This window comes from Pipistrellus kuhlii, unplaced genomic scaffold (genome assembly GCF_014108245.1).
Source record: "Pipistrellus kuhlii isolate mPipKuh1 unplaced genomic scaffold, mPipKuh1.p scaffold_m20_p_3, whole genome shotgun sequence".
Taxonomy (NCBI): Eukaryota; Metazoa; Chordata; class Mammalia; order Chiroptera; family Vespertilionidae; genus Pipistrellus; species Pipistrellus kuhlii.
In genome coordinates, this window is record NW_023425529.1 from 91759854 (window position 1) to 91782559 (window position 22706).

The 22706-nt window shown below is 42.2% G+C and overlaps 1 non-coding gene across 1 annotated transcript; it reads right to left on the reverse strand.

Annotated features, from left to right (window-relative positions):
- Positions 1–15137: 15137 nt before the first annotated feature.
- On the reverse strand, positions 15138–15242 carry LOC118731013. The gene has a single exon (XR_004991721.1). It is a non-coding gene; the product is annotated as a U6 spliceosomal RNA (small nuclear RNA).
- Between the last annotated feature and the right edge of the window lie 7464 nt (positions 15243–22706).

The following is a 22706-nucleotide window of genomic DNA, read 5'->3' on the forward strand; positions in this document are numbered from 1 at the left end:
CTCACCTTCAGCTGGCCCAGTGTCGCCTGTGTTTTGGCCGGTGTGGAACAGACAAGCAGGATGCTGGCAGAATGCACCAGAGCCCACGTCCAGTCCAAGCTTAAGAGCAAGTCCCATTCACACTGATCTGGCGGGGAGAGGTGAGGCTCATGCAGTGGTGAGGCATAGGCTAAACATTAGAAGATTGTGACCACTTCCCTTAGAGAAGTTTTATTCTTGTTGATGTCAAGTTTGGAACAGTGTTGGTTATGACCAAACCAGACAAAGCAGAAGGTTGTCAGATTCTCCAGTGCCTCTAAGGTCCTGCAGGGTGCCAGTCCTGGCCATCGCTGCTGTGGCACATGCTGCAGCCTCTGAGGCCATCAGGCGTCCTGGAATGCAACCTTTACCAAAAAGGACAAATGGAGCCACTCTCCCCACACCCACCCGGACTCCAGAGTTATTGCTTTGCTGTCACCAGTCATCCTGCTCCAGAGTAACTGCATCCCGTTATTCCTTGAGGGAATGGCCTGTGTGATGTGGCAACTGGAGTAGTCCTCACCGGATAGAACTCTGAACAGGATTTCCCCAGAAACACACAGACTCGCCTCTTTTTGGCTCCAGGGACTATCACCAAGCAGTTCTAGGCAATGGACACCGAACTCCACCCAATTCTAATGACCTCTCTGGAGCTGCCCATAAAACCCAGGACACTCCTCAGTCCTCATACTCTAGTGGTGACATCTGCATGAGGTTGGGTTTTCCTGTCTTTCAAAAGAAACCTGTTTATGCCAAAAGCTTCTTCTAGAACTGTTCTGATCAACAAATATTATGTATTTGGGACAGACTGTCATATTCTTGGCTCATTTTAATACACTTAACATTAATTCACTTAATGAGCTTGAAACTGTACTAGACACAAGAAGTGGTGGGGAGAAATGGTACTAAATTGTATCATTCTCTAATCTCAAGGAAGTTACACTTGATCCATTGGAGGGAGAAAATTAATGAATAAACAGTAAGTAATCTAAGACAGAAAAGAATTAACTCTAAATGTTATAGGCTCTAAGTGCTTTAAGAGTTAGAAGGAAAGATGGGAGGTATGGCAAGACTTTTATTCCTTAGAATTAGTTATGAAGATTTTTTCCCTTCCCCTTTGTACCTCCCATGAAATATGGGAGGGAGGTAGAAGAAGGGACTGATTCAGGGCCTGGTGTCTAATGCTGTTGGTGCCTTAAAAGGCTCTGTGCTGGGAGGATCCAAGATGGCTGCTCGGGTAGACACCTAACCGCAGCAGCACACAACAATTTCAATGGAATACAACTAAAATGTAGAGTGGACATCGCCCAGAGTTACAGGTAGTCGACTGACTGAAAATTCTACAACAAGAAGGAAAGAGAAAACCAGAAGGAAAATCAGAGGAGCTGAAAAAAAGGCTCTGTGCTGCAGAGTCCTAGGTAAAGAAACATCCACCAGCCACCTCATAGGTGGGAATGTGGAGATACTTAGGATGTGGAGTTTGAAGGCTAGATACTGAGAAGGAAGAGGGTTTATGTGACAATGAGAAGAGGACAGTTTCCTTCCGGCCTCACATCTGGCTCAGCAGATCCCTCTGCCCACAGTCTTCTTCCTCTCCTAGATTCCTCTCCCACACAAACAGGCAGTCTCCACACACCTGTGTCCACTTGTTGGCCCTAGCTATGGTTAGGCAGCATTTCTCCCCTGACAAGCGCTGTCAGGAGTTGCAGTCAGAATGAAAAAACAAAAACAAAGCAGCTTGCACATTTCTGCACTGTTTCCTCATTGCCTCATATGGAAGACATCCTGGGACTGGGGCAGGAACATCCTGCCCAGAGGACAGCCTGCTTTCAGACATAGCCCATGTGCCTGGTGATGGCCTTGCCTGGGCCTCTTAACCAGGCAGCTGGCGCTGCTCTAGGAACAGGTAAAGGCCCACAGGGTCTCACCAGAGCACAGGGGCAAGTACGAACCTGTTTTCTCCTTATGTGGATGCAACTCCCAAAAATGTTAGCTTACCACAGAGTTCATTCTCCGTGACTCATTTTGGGTAATAAGATTGTTTTTGAGCAAATTACTATTTATTTTTTAATAGGTGATTTTAAAAAATTGACTTGATTCTGAAGTTTTTAAATTTGCTATTTTAATGTTTTTTAAATCTTATATTTTTCCTCACTTAATTAATCTTCTTTAGATACAATGTAACATATAATGACTCGCACAGCATGCAGGATATTATTCACACAAATTTGCTCAGTTAACTTTTCAGGGATTTTCTCTCCTGGTGAGGGAGGTGACTCTCCTGGCCATCAGCTCTGACATTCCTCAGCCATGGGGTCCAAAGCAGACACTCAAATATTTATCCCTGAAATACGTATTGGAAGCTTACGTAGGTGTGTAGCAGGTCTTTCTTCTGAAGGAACTCTCAACCCAGTTAAGGATCTCAGCTATGTCACCCAATTAGAATCCTATATAATAAAAGCGTAATATGTAAATAAACCTAACAGTGGAACGACTGGTCAGTGAGGGGCAGGGCTGGCGAGCAGGTAGCACATGCCCATGGAAAGAGGGAGGGGGTGGGGATGGGGGGAGGGGTGACAGTGACCAGCAGTGGCAGTGGAAGGGTGGTTGTGGGGCGGGGGGAAGGGAGGGTCGGCCACTTGCTGCCAGCCTTATCCCCTGATTGCCAGTTGCCTCTTGCAGAGAGAGCACTCCCAAGGGGAATGGGGCTGAGCCATCAGTCATATATCCCTTGAGGGCTCCCAGACTGCAAGAGAGCACAGGCCAGGCTGAGGGACACCCCCCCCCCCACCTGAGTGCACGAATTTTCATGCACTGGGCCTCTAGTATTAACATAAGACATGTCAAAGGCCTAACATGGTCCAGCATTAGGTGGGGGCAGACACCAGGGTTCCAGAGATGCTGAGGAAGGGGGGAGCTTTGTGCAATGGAGTGATGGGTGCTTCTTGAGGTGGGTTGAGTGCACATGGAGTTTGAGGCTAGGTAACCTAAAGAAGTAGAGAGGAGGAGGAAGAAGGTACTGGCTCCTACAAAGACAAAGCTGATAGGAATGACAATGGTGGCATTTCAGGGAGAACAAGGGACCAGATAGCCAGATAGCTCTCTTGGGGATGGGCAGGAGGTCCAGCTGTCAGAGTGGAACTGTGCAGAAACTGGGCCTTATCCTAGGTCTTAGGTGTCCTTGAGAATGACAGTAGCATAATAGAAACAAAGTTTTGGAGAAGATGAGAGTTTCTCTAGCAAAACCCAAGAGCTCTCTTGACTCTGAAGTTGTGGGATTGCAGCCCTTCCAACATGAGCCTTGAACCAAATTATTGTATTTTTAGGTTCCTGTCACTGAGCAACTTGTCATGAGGTGGCTTGCTGCTTTTGTCATTTATACTTTAGCACCCCTGAGCATGTCTAGTCTGTAAGCAACTGTTAGTTCAGATATCATTGATTTGTTGTGTCAAGTGCTTTTGAAAGGAAACCAGGGGAAGGGCAAATGATAGTCACTAAGTTAAATAGTCATAGTCTAAGTGAGAGAAGTTTATAGGATTCTCCATTCTCCATACCATAATCCTACATAATAAAAGGCTAATATGCAAATTGACCAAAGAGTGGAACTACCAGTCACTATGACACACACTGACCACCAGGGGGCAGACGCTCAATGCAAAAGCTTCCCCCTGGTGGTCGGCGTGCTCTCACAGAGGGAATGCCACTCAGCCAGAAGCCCTGAGCTGGGTCATGGCTGGTGAGCTCAGCAGCAGTGGCAGAAGCCTCTCCTGCCTCCGCAGGATGTCCGACAGGGAGCAGGCCTAAGACATCAGTCGGACATCTCCCGGACTGCAAGCGAGGCCAGGCTGAGAGACACCCCCTACTCACCCTCTGAGTGCACAAATCTTGTGCACTGGACTTCTAGTAAATATATATTTATCCTGTGTTTCCAGGGTGAATTGAGATGTTCTAAGAGCTATGTGGGGAAAAGGAGCTATGAAATGGGAGAATATCCTAAGAGACAAGGTCTGTCTCTTCCATAAAGATCAACCTCAATCTCGTAATCTAATTGTGGCTGCAGAGTATACCCTTGGGAAATAAAGCCACCCATTGCTTTGAAGCACAAGATGCCTCCTGCAGGATTACAGCCTGGGAATCAGGGTCTCAGTGGGGCTGGTTGTTGTCTCAGTTGTAGTGGCTCGACTGCACCAGCTTCCAACTACTATCCCATTTGAGCAGTATTCATCCAAGGGCCTTCTCACACTCTTGACTGATCTTTCCCATCTCTCTTTCCTCGTTTCTCTTTCCTCCCTCTAAGGGCTGCCAGGTAAAGTACAGGGCTCCCATAAGAGTTGCATTTCAGCTATATAATGAATAATTTTTTAATATGTCTCAAATATTGTATGGGACATACTTATACAAAAAAAGGTATTATTTAGCTGAAATGCAAATTTAACTGGATATTTTTATTTGCTAACTCTGGCAATACCACTTCTTCTAGATGCCTTAGGGGTGAGTCCAGCAGGAACATCTGGGGACATTGACCTACTAGTAAGTTCTCCCGATCTTCTCATTGCTAAGCCTAACATGGAAACAAAAACACATTCAGAATTTCTCTTTTTGCTGTGCCAGTCTCTCCCAAGAGCCACGTGAGCAGGATTTGTCACAACTTTAATGAGTATGGACATTATATATATATATATTTAACAAATAGCTTTTCAACCAGAAAATTGTTACCACTGTGCAGAGATTACATTCTTGGATCTAGAAGAGTCTGTGGGAATACAATGCATCTTTAACCCAATTTTCAGTTTTAGAGAGAACCAGCAGAGGGGGCACATTCTACAACCATTCCAGGCTCAGGTATCAGGGTGACATCATTACCGTCAAGGCTACCTGGAATCACTCAGGCACCAAGAATTGATAGAATCCCTGTGAGCTTTGCAATTGCATGCCAAAAACTTCATTTTTGATGGAGAAAAGGACAACATGTATAAAAGATAAACTCTGAATAAACAAATCAGAAAAAAAAAAAACTATACCCACCAGTAAGAGAAAAGAAACAACAACAAAAATACTCCAGTACTAATTAGCATGAAGAAACATTACAGTACAAGATTATAAGAAAAGACAAATTGTGAAAGTTTTCCTGCTCCTAGGGCTGGCTGGGATTGAGAACATCAGATTCGGCCTTTTGAAACGTGCTTCTTCTGTGAGGCATTCCAAAGGGTTAAGGTGTTCATTGTCTTGGCCTTACAGCCCCTGATTGCTTCCTGTCACTTGTCTCTTCCTCACTAAGGAAATATGCTCTTTGATGCCCGGACTTATACTTTTTCTTTGGGTCTCTCAAAGACATGGCCACGGTGACTGGCACATAGTAGGTGCCTCCATGTCTCAATTCTCTTGGAGAAATGAAAGAATATTTCTAAAATATTTAAAAAGGACATCCCACAACCTTCCCTCATCACCCTTAATTTTAGTGATTAATTCTTGCAAAAAAGAAAATTTTTCATATAAATTACTGAAAAAATTTTCATTTTCCAGCTGGAGTTTATTTCTAGAGGTAAGGAGATCCTGATGAAATAGAAAAAAATATGCTTTAAATTTTTTATGAAACCTAAAACAAAAATAGATGTTTCTTTCCAGCTTGAAAGACTTGATTTTAATAATCAATAATTTTAATAGTTAATAATTTCTTCATAAATAATGTTGAATGGGGACTCTGTAGACCTGAGCTCTAGTTCTGGTTTTCTTGTTTGCTGTTTGGGGTGGAGGAGCTTCCTTGCAGGTAAGGAGGAGCCAGGTATGCATAGGTAGGTCCAGTATTTGCTGGGGCAAGACTTGTAACATCTCTGTTAACTGATGGTTCCCACGCCTGCCTGATCATAATCTCCTGTGAGTTCTTTTAAAATTCCTTAGCTCTACACACAAATAAATCTGTGGTAAGTCCTGAGTGTTTATTTTTTAAATTATTATTTTTTTTTTATATATAGAGAAAGGAAGGGGAAGAGATAGAAAAAAAAAAACACAAAACATCAATGTGAGAGAGAAACATTGATTAATTGCTTCCCACATGTGCCCCAACCATGCATCCAACCCTAAACCTAGGTATGTACCCTCATTGGGAATAAAACTCACAACCTAGAACAATGTTCCAACCAACTGAGCCGGGAAGCTTATTTTATAAATCTCTACCCCCCCACTCCTGGTGATTCTTATAAGTTATGGGCTTAAGAAACACTGGACCAGGTTACTGGTCTTCAAGCTGTTATACTGATTCCTGGACCAACACAGAGGAACTCCAGTGAATGGTGTGAACTGAGATCGAACTACTTCTAGTGGTTCAACCGTGTAGCCAAGATCAAGGGCCCTGATATTGGACACAGTTCAGGCCTCAGCTAGAAGCTCTGTCGTGCCTTGTATAAACATACACACATCAAAATTTTTAAAGATCCCTTTGATTCTAACACTTTATGGTCTGAGAACCTCTACCTTCCTTTTATAAGTACTTATGTGGTAGTCTTATTGCATTTAATTAGATTGGGAGCTTTGCTCTTATAGCTCAAATCTATGAACTAAAGAGTAAATGTCTTGTAGCCACTCTCAGAAAAAGGGCCCCCTTTTTCACAGAAAAAAAGGGATGTGTGAGTGTACGGAGTCAGCACAAGCCAGTGACACTGTGAAGGATACAACCCTAAGTACATCCATCAGTAGCAAATTGAGTGTCCCATGTGCTGGCTTCTGATTATGTTTCAGTATTATTAACATTTGTATAGCACTTTTTATAAACAGGGATGTACATTCATTCTACAAAATCATATTGAATTGTGATGACACCAAACTAACCACATTTCAAATTATTTCCATATTTTTTAATGTAACTAATGTGTGTATGTTTACACAAGATAGAGGAATACGGTACATTGCAAGAATGACAGGGCTTCCAGCTTGAGCCTAAGTGAGGTCTAACATCAGGATATGACTGGGCATGGCTGGGTAACTGGCAGGGAAGAGCAAAAGGAAGGAGGTGGGGTGGAGGAGCTTCTTGCAGGGAAGTAGGAGCCAAGTATGCACAGGTCAGTCCAGTATAAAAATCTGAGGCATTGGAAGGACAGTTTAGAGTGTTGTCTTCTGATTTGTCTCATGGCCAACACTTACGGATGAATCTCTGGTCCATAGAAGAGGGAAAACTGATGGTAAGAGCTCAGAAACCTTTCATAGATCTCCATAAATGCTGAGGTTTGGACACCTGCAGGCTCTATGCCTTGAAAGTGGCAAAGCCTCCGGAACTCACAGGAAGTGGTGAACTTGGTGTCTGGTGGATGGGGAGTCAGTTAGAAGTGGACTGTGACTAGGAGCAGAGGAAGAGATAGAGGGAGACTTGACCTCTCCTGGCATCCCAGAGCTGCTGGAGGTCTCTGTAGACACCAGGGGTCTGGGTTAGCAGGGGAACAAAGACCAGCAGAACGCAGCTCACACTTAGGTTGTCAGTTTCCAGTTTCTTGCCCCCCCTGATCTCTTCAGAACACTTTTCAATCAGTTCAGCAAACTGAGAGGCTTTGTTGATTGTTCTCTACTCCTCTATGAGTTATGTGGTGTTGGTGCTAGCATAAAGAGTGTGTAAGAGCTGGGTCATCTGCAGTGACAATGGCATTGCTCCTGTGGTTAGCGAGTGACTGGAAATCCCACTAGGCCAGGTGACAGCTGTTGGGATCTCCAATACCAGACACCTCCCCTCACCGAATGCCTAGGGAAATTTATCAGCACCTATATAGTGACTTAGAGGCATCTTTCTCCTCCTCTTCCCCTCCCTACATGAGCAGGAGGAACCGGCCATAGTTGGTTTTAGACTAGAGGAGCCAATGGGCGTGCCCTTGAGCCTTCACCTTTCCCAGGGGCTGGGCCTGACACTGGTTGGGAACCAGATCCTCTGCCCAGGAGCAAGGAAAGGCACGCCACAGGGAAGCAAAAAAGCTGGTCTCAGTTCAGTCATGCCATCTTCTGAGATGACTTTTCAGCTTCTGGAAAATTCTGGAACTTGCTGTTGACACTTTACGTGTTAATTACCCTAGGCCATACTACCCAGTCTTGGTCAAACACCAGCCTAGATATTGTGAAGGTATTTTGTTTTGTAATGTGATTAATGGTTAAATCAATAGAGTTAATGTGGGTGGGCCTCATCCAATCAGCTGGAAGACTTTTGAGAAAACAAACTGTGGCCCCCAGGGAAGAGGGAATTCTGCCTCCAGACTGCCTTTGGACTCCAGCTGCAACATCAAGTCTTCCCTGGGTCTCCTGCCTGCAAGCCTGCTCTGCAAATCTTGGACTTGCCAGCTCTACAATTCCTTTAAAATATACCCTTAATCATCATCCCTAAACCCTAATTCCTTAAAATAAATCTCTCTCTACATAAACATTTATTTTTATTTATTTTTTTAAAATATATTTTTATTGATTTTGTACAGAGAGGAAGGGAGAGAGATAGAGAGCTAGAAACACCGATGAGAGAGAGTCATCGATCAGCTGCCTCTTGCACACCCCCTACCGGGGATATGCCCGCAACCAAGGTACATGCCCTTGACCGGAATCGAACCCAGGACCTCTCAGTCCCCAAGCCAATGCTCTATCCATTGAGCCAAACCGGTTTCGGCTACATAAACATTTTATTGGTTCTCTGTCTCTGGAGAATCCTAAGCTAATGCATGCTCCTTATACTCATCAACCCAGAAAACCACACAGAAAACTTCTAATATATAGAAATCCAACATCAAAACCAGTTCTCAGTCATTCATCTGCCATCTAAGGGAGACCTTTATGCTTGATGGCCTTTTAGGACAGGGTTTATATGAAAGAACTATTGATGTTATCATAGCCAAATACTATCACCCACTGCTACATTTTAGCACCGTAAGTACTATTTTAAAATGAGATTTCCTTGTGATTTGCTCTATAGCCATTTTTCTCACCGTGGGGTGTCTGGGTAGCAGTAGTAGTGTCTTCTGGGGGGAGGAGCACACAATGGACACTCAGCTCCAGGTGAGAGAAGCACTGAGCATAGGCTCCGGTTATAAATTTTTTGAGAGGCTGCAAGGAAGTGATTTGATTATCTTTTCCTAGAAACTCAAGAGGCCAAGATACTTATGCTAAAAATGCAGTTTAAAAAAAAATGTAATGAAAGGCCAGCATGCAGGCAACTAGATATTCTAATTTCTTCCCAGAAGAGTGGTTAGAACTTAAATATTCATTTTAGAATCATCAATTTTTAGGTAGTATGTACTTAAAGTCATGGGACCAGATGTCATTACTTAGAGAATACATAGAAATACACCAATATTACTTAGTTATATTTGATCTTTTGATTTAATTGAATGGTCCTTTTGGCCACAGAGTCTAAGCTTAATAGAAGGTGCCTGAGCTGCGTGAAGGTTTAATAAATTCCGGTGTTTGTGCAGGGAGACACACAGCACCATCAGTTAATTATTTCTTGTAGCAGTCTGGGCATAAAACACCTCCTTTACCTTTGTTGTTCTTCCACGTGGAGAGAACCTTTGCCTCCTAAAGGGCAATCTGCTTGTTTCCACTTGGGCAGCTCAGTGAGGCAGAGCGCTAATTCCCGGAAAGCACCTACTTACAGCCAAGTTGGAGCCATTTTCCCCAGAGTCAGTCTATTTAATTCCAGCAATTAACTGGAATCCAGGGGAAAGGGACCGGTTGAGTGGTCTGTGTCAATTACATGGTGATTATGCAGTGGCCAAACCTATGATTATCTGACTTAAACAAGAATATACAGGGTAACAGGCTCTTTGCTCCTTGTTAGAGAGAATTCATTGTGTCTGTGCTATATCATAGGTGACTCCTCTCCTTCCCTATGTCTCCCCTTCCTGTGAAAAAATAAATATCTATAAAATGGTTTCTGAATTTAACTCAGTATTCTGGAAAACATATAGGTTATTTTTCATGAACACCTCAAGGCTTGAGAATTCCAGTGTTTTTCTGTATATAATTTGAAGTACCATGAAGGCCTTTGAGCTTGAAATTTTTAAAAAATTTATCTTTATTGTTGAAAGCATTAGAGATGCCCCCTTTTGTTCCCCATTGATCCTCTCCCCACAAGGGCTTCACCACACTATTGTCTGTGTCCATGGGCTATGCACATATGCATGTGTTTCCCAGTTAATCTCTTCCACACACCCAACCACCCCCACCTTCCACCTAAGATTCCTCAGTCTGTTCCATGCTTCTATGTCTCTGGATCTCTTTGTTCATCAGTTTGTTTTGTTCATTAGATTCCACATATGAGTGAGATTATGTGATACTTATCTTTCTCTGACTGGCTTATTTTGCTTAGCATCAGACTCTCCAAGTCCCTCCATGCTGTCTCAAAGGGTAAGAGATCCTTCTTTTTTACAGCTGTGTAGTATTCCCTGGTGTAAATGTACCACAGCTTTTCGTCCACTCACCTACTGCTGGGCACTGGGGCTGTTTCCAGACCTCGGATATTGTAAATTGTGCTGCTATGAACATAAGGGTGCATATATTCTTTTGTTTGTTTTTTTAGGATATATTCCTAGAAGTGGAATCACTGGATCAAATGGCAGTTCCATTTTTAATTTTTCGGAGAAACTCCATACTATTTTCTACAGTAGCTGCACCAGTCTGCATTCCCTCCAGCAGTGTCCTATGATTCCCTTTTTTCCACAACCTCACCACTGCTTGTCAATTATTGATTTGTTGATGGTAGCCATTCTGATAGGTGTGAGGTGATACCTCATTGTCATTTTAATTTGCATCTCTGGATGATGAATGACTTTGAGCATTTTTTCATGTCTCTCGGTCATTGTATGTCCCCTTTGGAGAAGTGTCTATTTAGGTTTTTGTCCATTTTTAAAATTTGTTTATCTGCCTTTTGTTAAGGTGTTTTGTGTTCCTTATATATTTTGGAAATTAACTCCTTATCAGATGTATCATTGCAGAATATGTTCTACCATACAGTGGGCTGCCTTTTCACTTGATTTATGGGTTTTTTTTTTTGCTGTGCAAAAGTTTTTTGGTTTGATTTATTCCCATTTGTTTATTTTCTCCTTAGTTTTCCTTGCCCTAGGAGTTGTATTGGCAAATATAGTGTTATCAGAAATGACTGAAATTTTGCTGCCTATAGTTTCTTCTAATATTTTTATAGTTTCAAGACTCACACTTAAGTCTTTTATCAATTTTTAGCTTATTCTTGTCTATGGTGTAAGTTGGTGGTCTAGTTTCATTTTTTTTGCCTGTACCTGTCCAATTTTCCCAACATCATTTACTGAAGAAACTGTCTCTGTTCCATTGTATGCTCTTGCCTCCTTTGTCAAATATTAATTGAGCATAATGGCTTGGGTTAATTTGTTGGTTCTCTTTTCTTGGTCTATATTCCTGTTCTTGTGTCAGTAACAGGCTATTTTGAGAACAATGGCTTTGTAATATCCTATATAATGAAAGAATGATATGCAAATTGACAGTGCATCTGCTATACCCACAAGCCATGCCCACCAGCCAATGAGGAGGAAATATGCAAATTAACCCAACCAAGATGGCTGCGGCCATGGAGAGAACAAGAGGCTTAGGTTTCTCTGGAAATGGAGGAAGCCAAGCTTCCTGCATACCCTGGCTGGCCCAGTGCTCTGCTCAAGGCTAAAAAGTTTCAATTTTAGAAGATAAATAAATCCCAGATCCCAGGCCTCTGCTTGGGTCACAGGGGGGGGGGGGGGGGGGGGCGGCCTGCAAACCATCACAGGCCCCTTTCCCAGGCTGCCCCATGCCCCAAGAGAACCCTCACACTGATCTGAGACACCCTTCAGGGCAAACCAGCTGGCCTGTGCACCAGGCCTCTATCCTATCTAATAAAAAAGTAATATGCAGATTGACCATCACTCCAACACAATATGGCTGCCCCATGTGGTCAAATATGGTTGCCCCCATGTAGACACAAGATGGCCAGCAGGGGAGGGCACTTGGGAGGGATCAGGCCTGCAAGGGAAGGAAGTTGGGTTCAATCAAGCCTGCAGAGTAGGGCAGTTAGGGGTGACCAGGCTGGCAGAGGAGGGAAGTTGGGGGCAACTGGGCCTGCAGAGAAGGGCAGTTGGGGGGGGGGGGGACCCAGGCCTGCAGGGGAGAGCAGTAGGGGGGCAAACAGGCTGGCAGGGGAGCAGTTAGGCATCAATCAGGCTGGCAGGGGAGTGGTTAGGGGGTGATCAGGCTGGCAGGCAGAAGCAGTTGGGGCAATCAGGGAGGCAGGCAGGTGAGCAGTTGGGAGCCAGCAGTCCTGGATTGTGAGAGGGATGTCCCAGATTGGAGAGGGTGCAGGCTGAACTGAGGAACATCCACACCACCCTCCCCTGTGCACAAATTTCATGCACCAGATCTCTAGTAACTTGATATCTGATATTGTGATCCTTTCAACTTTGTTCTTCTTTCTCAAGATTACAAGCCCACTGTGGAAAACAGTATGGAGTTTACCCGAAAAATTAAAAATTAAAAATGGAGCTTCCATTTGACCAAGTGATTTCACTTCTAGGAATATATCCTAAGAAACCCAAAATACCAGTCAGAAAAAATATATACACCCCTATGTTCATAGCAGCACAATTTTCAATAGCTAACATCTGGAATCAACCCAGTAGGTGAATGGCTGAAAAAATTGTGGTACATTTATACCATGAAATACTATGCAGCTATAAAAAAAGAAGGATCTCTTATCCTTTGAGACAGCATGGAGGGACCTGGAGAGTATTTTGCTAAGCAAAATAAGCCAGTCAGTGAAAAACAAGTATCAGATTATCTCATATGTGGAATCTAATGAACAAAACAAACCGATGAACAAAGTAGATCCAGAGACATAGAAGCATGAAACAGACTGAGGAATCTCAGAGGGAAGGTGGAGGTAGGGGATAGTATGAGGAGATATTAACTGGGGAACTTATATGCATACATGCATAATCCATATATACAATAGTGTGGTGAAGGCCTGAGGGGGGGTGGTGTGAAGAGGAAGGGGTCAATGGGGTGAAAAATGAGGGGACATCTGTAAATACTTTCAACAATAAAGATATGTTAAAAGAAAAAAACTTTAAAAATTTGCTGTTGCTATTTGGGGTCTTTTTTGGTTCCATATAAATTTTTAGTGTTTGTTGTACCCTGTTTCCCCGAAAATAAGACAGTATCTTATATTAATTTTTGCTCCCAAAGATGCGCTAGGTCTTATTTTCAGGGGATGTCTTATTTTTCCATGAAGAAGAATACGGTACACATTTATTGTTCAAAGGAAATTTATTACCTGTATATGGTACAGTAGTATGGTAGTTGTCAACACAAACCAGACAAACTGTGAATCCTACAGTACCAAGAATTTACTCATTTATTCAATGACAATTATGTCATCATCTTCTGGAACATCATCATAACAATCCAATTCCTGAATTTCCTGTGACTCCATTTCTTTCAGAATCAGTGGACCAAATCTCTCATGTTTAGCAATAGCATTCTGAGACAGAGCTTAGGGGGGCCTTATTTTCTGGGGATGCCTTATATTTCACTCAGAAGGAAACCTGAAAGTAGGTCTTATTTTCGGAGGATGTCGTGCCTTCTCTTCCATTAATAAAATGAATTTATAATGTTAATTTTTATAAATATTTTTTTAAAACACACCTGTATTCAACAAATTCAGCAAACATTTACTGAGCCCTTACAATGTGTTATGATTTACTCAGCCCTTACAGGTGTTATGAATGACAATTGAGTTCTCTAGCTCTGTTAGTACTGCCTACCACATGCATCATTAGCCAAATAAACAAATGGAAAAGAATGGTCTGGAAAAAAATGCATTTATAGTAACAGAAGTTAGTAAATAACTGGCAAAGATAAGTGGAGCTCCCTTTTATCTAAAATTGTTTTTAGGGTAAAAATGTTTCCGGCCAAGACAACCTTTGGAGAGTGATTATTTTTAAGTTTTTCTATATGAGAAAAATCCTTAATACCTTTTTTTTGAGTAAAAAAACAAACAAACAAAATCACAATCAAACTATAAAATACTTCAAACTAAAATAAAAATGCGCAAGAACTTTATTAGATTAATTATAAAATATTATTGAAAGGCAGAAGGTCCAAGTAAGTAGAGAAATGGACCAGGTTTTTATTATTGTAGAGAGCAATATTAAAGAGATATAAATTATACAAAAATAAATCTCTAGGTTCAGTGAAATTCCAGTAAAAAATTATTATGCAGGTATAGCACTTAAAACACAGTGGTATTGAATAAAAAATAAAAGGAATAGAAATCAAATGCATGTTTGCCTGAGAAGTTGATGTAAGATGGTGGAGGTATTACAAATTAGTGGAGGAATGGTATTATATGTTACCTCTTACAATATACAAAGAACAAACAAACAAAAAAGGAGATATGGTGTCCAACCGACATAGCTCACTGGTTGAGCATCAATCTATGAACCAGGCGGTCACGGTTCAATTCCCTGTCAGGGCATGTGCCCAGGTTGTGGGCTTGATCCCCAGTACAGGGTGTGCAGGAAGCAGCCAGTCAATGATACTCTCTCATCATTGATGTTTCTATCACTCTCTCCCTCCCCCTTCATCTCAGAAATCAATAAAAATATGTTAATAAACATATTAATAGAAAAGGAAATATAATAATTTTAAGATAGGGAAATAATGGAAGAAACCACAAAATAAAACATCAACAGATTTGCTTATAAAAATGTAAAACTTCTAATAATCAAACAAATGAAAATATATACCCAATATTAAAAGAGAAAGTATTAAAATTATTCATATCTAAAGAACTCTTTTATTATTGTTTTTTATTTTTTATTTTTGTCAATCCCCACCAGAGTATATTTTTTCCACTGCTTTTTCAGAGGTAGTAGAAGGGAGTGTAGGGGAGAGAAACATCAATGTGAAAGAGACACATAGATTGTTGCTTCCAGCACGTGTCCCCACTGGAGATGGGAGTGAGCAGGAATTGAACCTGTGACCTTCAGTGCTCAGGTCCATGCTTTACCCAGAGAACAGCACGCGACAAGGCTAAAGAACTCTTTTAAATCAATGAAATGAACACAAACACTTTGATATAGGAAAAGGACTGAGCATAGAAGAAATGCAAACTGGCCCTAGCTGAATTTTCATGTCATCCTTGCACAGGAGCCATGTTAATCTCTCTATCTTTCTAGTTTTCATATGCGCGCTGCCAAATAGAGCACTATGAATTGATTCAGCTCACTTGGTACAAAGCTCTTCTTTTGAGTGATAGGCCAACAGATTCTGTTAAGGCTGTTCCAGGTTTGAATAGAAAAGAAGGCAGTGCAGCTAGTAGGTTTAGCAGGCTATTGAAATGTCAGTTACAAAAAAAGAGGCTAGCACACCAGTCTGCTTCCCACTGTTTATAATTGGGCTTTGATCCTTCAAAAACTGTTTTTAATTATTTTGATGCTGGTGGAAGCGTTGTGATGCAGGTTTTGAAGAGCCAGTGAACATAAGTAGTACAGGGTAAGGTTGGGGTGATGAAATTTTTATCTCCAAGAGTTTGTGAACCAAACAGGCTCCCTGTGACCTGAACCTGTGCTCTTCTAGCACCGTTTTTTTTCTCCTAACGCCTTTTTAATTTCACACCATTATCAGTGTACCAAAGTTTTGTTCACAAACCACAATGTATGTGTATTATTAATTAATTAGTGATGGATAGGTATGTTATAAACACATAAAGTAAAATTAAATAAGTTAAATATAAATACAAAGTAACTTAAAATTTTATTTTATTTTTTAAAATATATTTTTATTGATTTCTGAGAGGAAGGGAGAGAGAGAGATAGAAACAATCGTGATTAGCTGTCTTCTGCTAATTAGCTGTCTCCTAACATTCAATTTTAAATATTATTAGTAACTAGAGGCCAGGTGCATGAAAATTCATGCACTGGAGAGGGGGAGGGGGAGGGGAGTGTCCCTCAGCCCGGCCTGCCCCCTCTCACAGTCTGGGAGCCCTCAGAGGTGGGAGGCGACCCAGCAATCAGGGAAAGGCAACACTCCCATCACACCTCTGCTGCTGCCACTGCCAGCAGCACAAGCTGTGGCTGGCTTTGGTTACCTGAGCTTTGGGCAGCCCTGGGTGGCTGGGCAGCCACCATCTGAGGCTTGCCTGCTCCTTAGGCTTGCCCTGGGTACCTGGGGGACTCAGGGGACTGGGGACTCCAGAGGCAGGTGCCTTGGAGCAGGTAAGGGGACTGGGCGCTGCCATCTTGTGGCTGTGGGCACCACCAAAGATGGCAGTCACTTAGCATATTCCCTCCTTATTGGCTGTGGGCTCTGCCATCTTTGAGAACAAAGCAGTCAATTAACATATTCATTCCTTATTGGCTGTGGGTGCCACCATCGTTGTGGTGGTGTGAGGGTCAACTAGCATATTCCCTCTTTATTAGCTTATTAGATAGGATAATACATTCAGATATTTAATCAGTGATCATGTCAAGCTAACAGGTAGGGTTCCATTCATCCTTAAAGACAGTGCATATACAGCCACATTTGAAATGTCTTCTTAGATAATTCAAAGTTTTTGTTGTTGACTAATCTCGTTAGAACTGTCATTGCATTTACTTTATGTGTGACTTACGGAGCCTGCACTGGGCTAGGATCACCAGCTGGCCCATTTTCAACCAGCTCTGCTTGCACCATCAGTGTCTTCTACAATCAGGGTTCTCCAGGGAAACTTTCTAAGCCATTAGTTAACTACATCATAATAAGTTTTTTAAAAGGAAATATGTCTGAGAGGGTGTGAGTTTGTCAGAAGTAGTAAACTCATCACCTTTGAGGCCTGAGAAACCCTGTCATTATTTGAGGGACAGAATTCTTTACCCTCCTCAGTTCAGAACATCTTGAACCCCATTGTTGTTCGATGTAGTTTTTTTGGGTAAGCAGGCCTGGTCACTGTGTTTTGAGGATTTAGAAACCAGGATAGTGAGAACAAGAAAAGCATGGGTTGAAAAGTTTGTCCAAATCTCTCTCCTTGACTGAGTTATCGATAGAACACATAGAATAAGCCTAGACACTGTGTCTCTGCCATGATGCACTGGGAGGAAAGATGGCAAAATGTGCATAACAGTCTCAGGGGGTCTGAAACTGTTCTTGTTGTTTGGGCTGCATGAGTGTAGAAGAAAATCTGCTTGTCCACACTAAGAAGGAAAAATGACAGGGAACCAGGACCAGGCCAGGGGAGACCAGGGCTGTCAAAGGCAAGATGGACTTCTTGGGAGGAACAAGAGTGCTTAGTCTGAGCAGACATTGCTCAGAAACAAGGCTCCAGGGTCGAGGAGGTCAGGCTGAGCAGCAGAGCAGGATGGGAAGGGGGACAGTCTAGGGGACAGGAGGGACTGGAACATCAGAGGCAATGGCCTGTCAGTTGGTAGATGGTGCTGCTTGGGCCCACCCTCTCCTCTGTAGGGACAGTGGGGTGGTACTGAGGACTGATAGTAAACAATATGTAGCAGCACAGAAGGGGTGTCGATTGATCCCATGAAGTGGAACCAGTGAGCCATGTCAGCAGTGAATCCACTGAGTGACAGCCCTGGGGACGACCCAGCCGTCCACTCTGGTGGCCAAAGGCATGAGCTTGCAAAGAGACTTACTGGAGTGTTTGCTATCTACCTATTCAGTTACAAGTTGGCCCCAAGAGATAATAAAAGCTACTTTATTAGAGCTCACTAGTTTAGGCACAGGGAGAGTCCACCTTGACCACCCACAGAGGTATGCCTCCTAGAATTTACCCTTGGGCTCACCTGCACCCACTCCAGGTATACACGTCAGCACAAACCACAGAGGCATTTGTCAGGAACCACTCCCTCTCCTCTCCCCATCAGGCTTCTTTCAACACCTCACCTCTAGATGACAGTCACATTCACGTTGCTTCCCCATTCCACCCCACTTCAGGGCTCAGGAGGTGAGACATTTGCATAGTGTTCCAGAATAATTATTTACCAGAGTGTTTTCCTCCCCAGTCTCACCCACTTAAATCCACAGCAGAAAAGACTCTTTTGTGCATTGCTCTAAAGTTTAATAAAAAGAGCTTCAAACCCAAGGAATGGCCAGTGTGTAGAAAACTATTCATATCAGTCTATCTTGACATCTATGACTCAGGTTGCTGTGCAATGCTCCCTGCAGGGGAGGAAATTGTGTAGAAATCCTGTACCAGGCTACCCAGCCTTTAAGTCAGTTTAATAACTGACTTAAAGGCAATTATCCTTTGTTGAGGGAACAGGATATAACCGGTGGATTTCCCCATAGGGGCTGCCATGCTTCCTGGCTTTTAGGCTTGACTTAAGCAATAGCGGTCTGCAATTTTCAGCACTTTCTTCTTGCATGTTCTTATGGTCCACAATTACCCCTCTCAGCTCAATCTTGTAGACCCATGCAGAACTCAGGTATGTGAGAGAAATGCCCAAGAGACTCTGCTCTTTCTCAAGCATAATTCTTATCTCAATGAAATACTCCAGTGTGTAGTGAGATGGGCAGGAGTCTCAAATACTTTCTAGATCCTTTGTATTTTTCTGTAAATTAACTCTTTCTAGCCCTGAATGATTAAGACACAGAGATTGGAACAATATTTTCCATGCTTTATGAAGAGGTGGTATAGAGTGGGGCTCCCAGTCATTTGCACAGGAGACCCTTCCACAACCTTAATTTCCTCACCTGTAGAATGGGTCAACATACTTCCCAGGAATGTATTAGTACAGGTTGTGGTATGTAGTAAGCACTCATCAAGGTGGCTATTGTTGTCTTTTATAGAATAGAAGCCTCAATTAAACATACTTTATTATTTTTTGTATTTTTATTGATTTCAGAGAGGAAGGGAGAGGGAGAGGGAGAGAGAGATAGAAACATCAATGATGAGAAAGAATCATTGATTGGCTGCCTCCTGCGTGCCCCCTCCTGGAGATCCAGCCCGAAACTGCATGTGCCATTGACTGGAATCAAACCCGGAATCTTTCCGTCCATAAGTCAATGCTCTATCCACTGAGCAAAACCAGCTAAAGATATTAAACATATGTTAATATAAGATGCATAAAAGGCATTATTGATAATATGTACTATCTTAAGAGATTTATGGGTCAAAATGGCAGTACTGCAGTTCCTTTATATGTGAAATTGATCTTAACAATTTGTTTATTGATTTCAGACAGAAATGCTTTATCTTACTGAAATCCTTGTGATAGAAATGAGAACACACATATGTGCAGTCATTTAAACATGATTAAAGAACAAGGACAGTGGCATATTTATAGCCTTGGTTTTTACACATTAGGCCCAAAGCTAGAGACACTTTGAAATGTGGGGAAGCACAGGACTTGGCTGGAATGTCTGCAAGGAGGATTCTCTGAAAGGTCGGGGGTCTCTGACGGGGACCTTGCCGAAGGTGGCAACCCTTACCTTGACTTTTCCAAACAAGTCCGATCACTCGGGTGTTTTGCTAGAATCTCTATGTTTAGTCTTTAAAGACCCGACCTTGTAGAAGCATGTTCTTTCTCAAGGAAGTTTACCCTGCTTATTGTATCTAGAGGTTAATTTTAGTTCAAGTTGTTGTTACAATAAAAAGCTAACCAGGCAGGCAATCGGTGCTATTTTAGTACCTAATGCCAAACAAGCCCCTTAACCTTCTCTTTCACAGAAACTTGTGTCAGAGTAATCTGTTCATCCATCGTTCAGGGACTGCTGGTCATACCTAGCATTGAAGTATACACTTAATAATTTGTTAAATGGATATTGAAACAGAATGTATAAAGTCAAAGCCTTGAGTGAGTAGAATATTTCCTTGATTCATTTTGTTGAACTCCTGATTTTCAGTAGAGTATTTCCACAGTCATAAAAGAGGGGTGTATTTGATATTTGAAAATGTCAAAAGGGCTGTCCAAACCATTACTGATGATCTGCTCTAGGGGTCTTTTCTTTTTTATCTTCTTTAAATATTTTTATTGATTTCAGAGAGGAAGGGAGAGGGAGAAAGAGATAGAAACGTCAATAATGAGAGAGAATCATTGATTGGCTGCTTCTTGCACATCCCCTCCTGGAGATCAAGCCCGCAATCTGGGCATGTGCCCTTCCCAGAATCGAACCAGGACCCTTCAGTCCCCAGGCTGATGCTCTATCCCTGAACTAAACTGACTAGGCTGCTCTAAGGGTCTTTTAAAGAGGATTTTAAAAAGTTTGCACTAGTTGAGTGATTATGTAACAATCATGTCCAAGATCCTTTTCCACTCTAAAATATGTCTATATTCCTCTGAGATAATAACTAGGACAAATTTAAATATAACTTTCTAATAATTTATTCCAGAAATATGAATCTTTATTACTTTTCAATGCAAACCACTTCTTAAGCAAATAGTTGCCTAAGATTGGCAAACTTTGGGGAAGGGGGGTGGTAGTGCATGCATAAATTTGAATATGAGAATCACCCCTTTGTTCATGGCCCAAACAGGAGAATTGACACAATGATGACAAATAGTCCTTTCTGTGGAAAATCTTGCTGTTTGATTTGAATAACGAAGCTTAATTGAAAACTGCTACACTTAAAATAAATAACAAAACAAAACAAAAAACACATTAAAAAAAAAAAAAAGAAAAGAAAAGAAAACAGCTACACTTTCTCCAATGTGAAATGGGGGTGCAAACTGAGGTGGGGCAGTCATCTAGCCTCTCCTTAATGGAAAGGTAGGAATAAAGACCATTAGTAACCAAAATAGGAACATAGTGATTATGGCATAGACAAAAACTACTTTCCCAGTAATAAATATTTGGTAAATGCTAATGAAAACACACTCAGAATTTTCATAAAACCATGCTCCTTTCCCTAGTGTGCCCCTATCTGTACATTTCATCATTCTTTCCTTTCACCAGCCTCAGCAGTTCCTTCAGAGAAGGCCTTCCTGTACGCATAGAAGACAGATCCTTTCCTCTAACATCTTCCCTCCACCAGGCCTCACCTTCTCACCTTCCTTTTCACTCTCTTTCACCATTTTTTCTGCCTTAAGGAAGCTTCTCGTCACAGAAATTCCTCACTCCTTGCTAGTTGTGCTACTCTCAAACTATGTCTCATGGAAGACAGAAAGGAAATTCATCTTTATTGCATAATAAAGGAGATACATCTGATCCATAACATGGTCTGTGTTGATTTTAAAGTGTGTTGCAATTCAAAATGGGCTTCCTCTTTTCTTCACTTTTTAGTCCATTAAAAACATTGGATTCTTATTGATTTATACCTTTTGGGACTTCAACTTCTTGAATTTGAAGATGTAAATATTTATCTGCTCATATCTTTTTTTTTTCTTGAAACACCTGTTAGTGTGATGGCTGTTCTGCTGATTTCCATGTCTCTGAGTTCCCAAGCACAAGTTTGATCTCTTTATTTCAGATGCATCTTTCAGTTCTACCAAATCTCTCTTTTACTGTGTATATTCTGTTATTTCACCTTTTTGTGGAATTTGCAATTAAAATAGTATATAGTTTTCATTTCTGAAAATCCTAATTGTAGTTTTCAACCCCTCCCCACCCTTTATTTTTAAACAGGAGCGTGCTCTTTTTTAGGCGTTTGATTCATTGCTTTGTATCTTTACAGGGTTCAGCATTCTTCTCCATTCCTTTCATATGGCCATTATATCATTTCAAATAGTTACAGCTTGAATTTTGCTGCCCATTCTGTTTTCGAACTTTTGCTAACTGTGGGCTGTTTCCTCGTGATTTTTTGTCAATTTGATTACTAGCTTCTGTTTAGTAGGGCTTACTTCATTCATGAGAATCTCCTGTGGCTTCATTGTAAAAGTCCTTACAGATTTGTTTTGCAGCCAATTTTATGATACTAATGACCCAGTGCATGAAAATTCATGTACTGGAGGGGGACATCCCTCAGCCTAGCCTGCCCCCACTCACAGTCCAGGAGCCCTCAGAGGTGGGAGGCAACACGGCAATCAGGGAAAGGCAACACCCATCACACTTCTGCTGCTGCCACTGCCAGCAGCATAAGCTTTGGCTGGCCCTGCTTACCTGGGCCTCAAGCGGCCCTGGACAGCTGTCATCCAAGGCTTGCCTGCACCTTGGGTTAGCCCTTGGCAGCTGTGGGACTAAGGGGATGGGGGACTCCAGAGGCAGGTGTGGGGAGTGACTGGGCCCGCCTCTAGGTGCCCAGTGCCTGCCACGTGCCTGCCACCCTAGCGGGGCTGAGGGGACTAGGCGCTGCCATCTTGTGGCTGTGGGCACTGCCATCTTTGAGGGTGGGGCAGTCGATTAGCATATTCCCTCTTTATTAGATAGGATTGTGGCTGGGAGATGCTAGGGTGATGTCAACTCAAATTCCACCTCTACAAAGAGAAGGCCTGGAGTTCTGAATTCTCTGGGGAACTTTTCCTCTAGTGCTGAAGTAGACCAACCTCTTTTCAACAGCTTGTGCCAGTGGGTCAGGTTTTCCTCACCCACTGGATTATGTACAAAGGGTTTGGGAATTAAGTATTGAATATTTTGAGTCTGGCGCCTTAGACCACTCGGCCATCCTGACACCGCTAAGTATTTTGTTTAAGCTTGTTCTCAGTTCCAATTACCCTCTTTGTGAGAATTCAAAAACTTGTTTCCAGTTCAAGCTCTTCATTAAAGTAATTAGGACCACCCTTGTCCCAGGGCACCAGTCAAACACT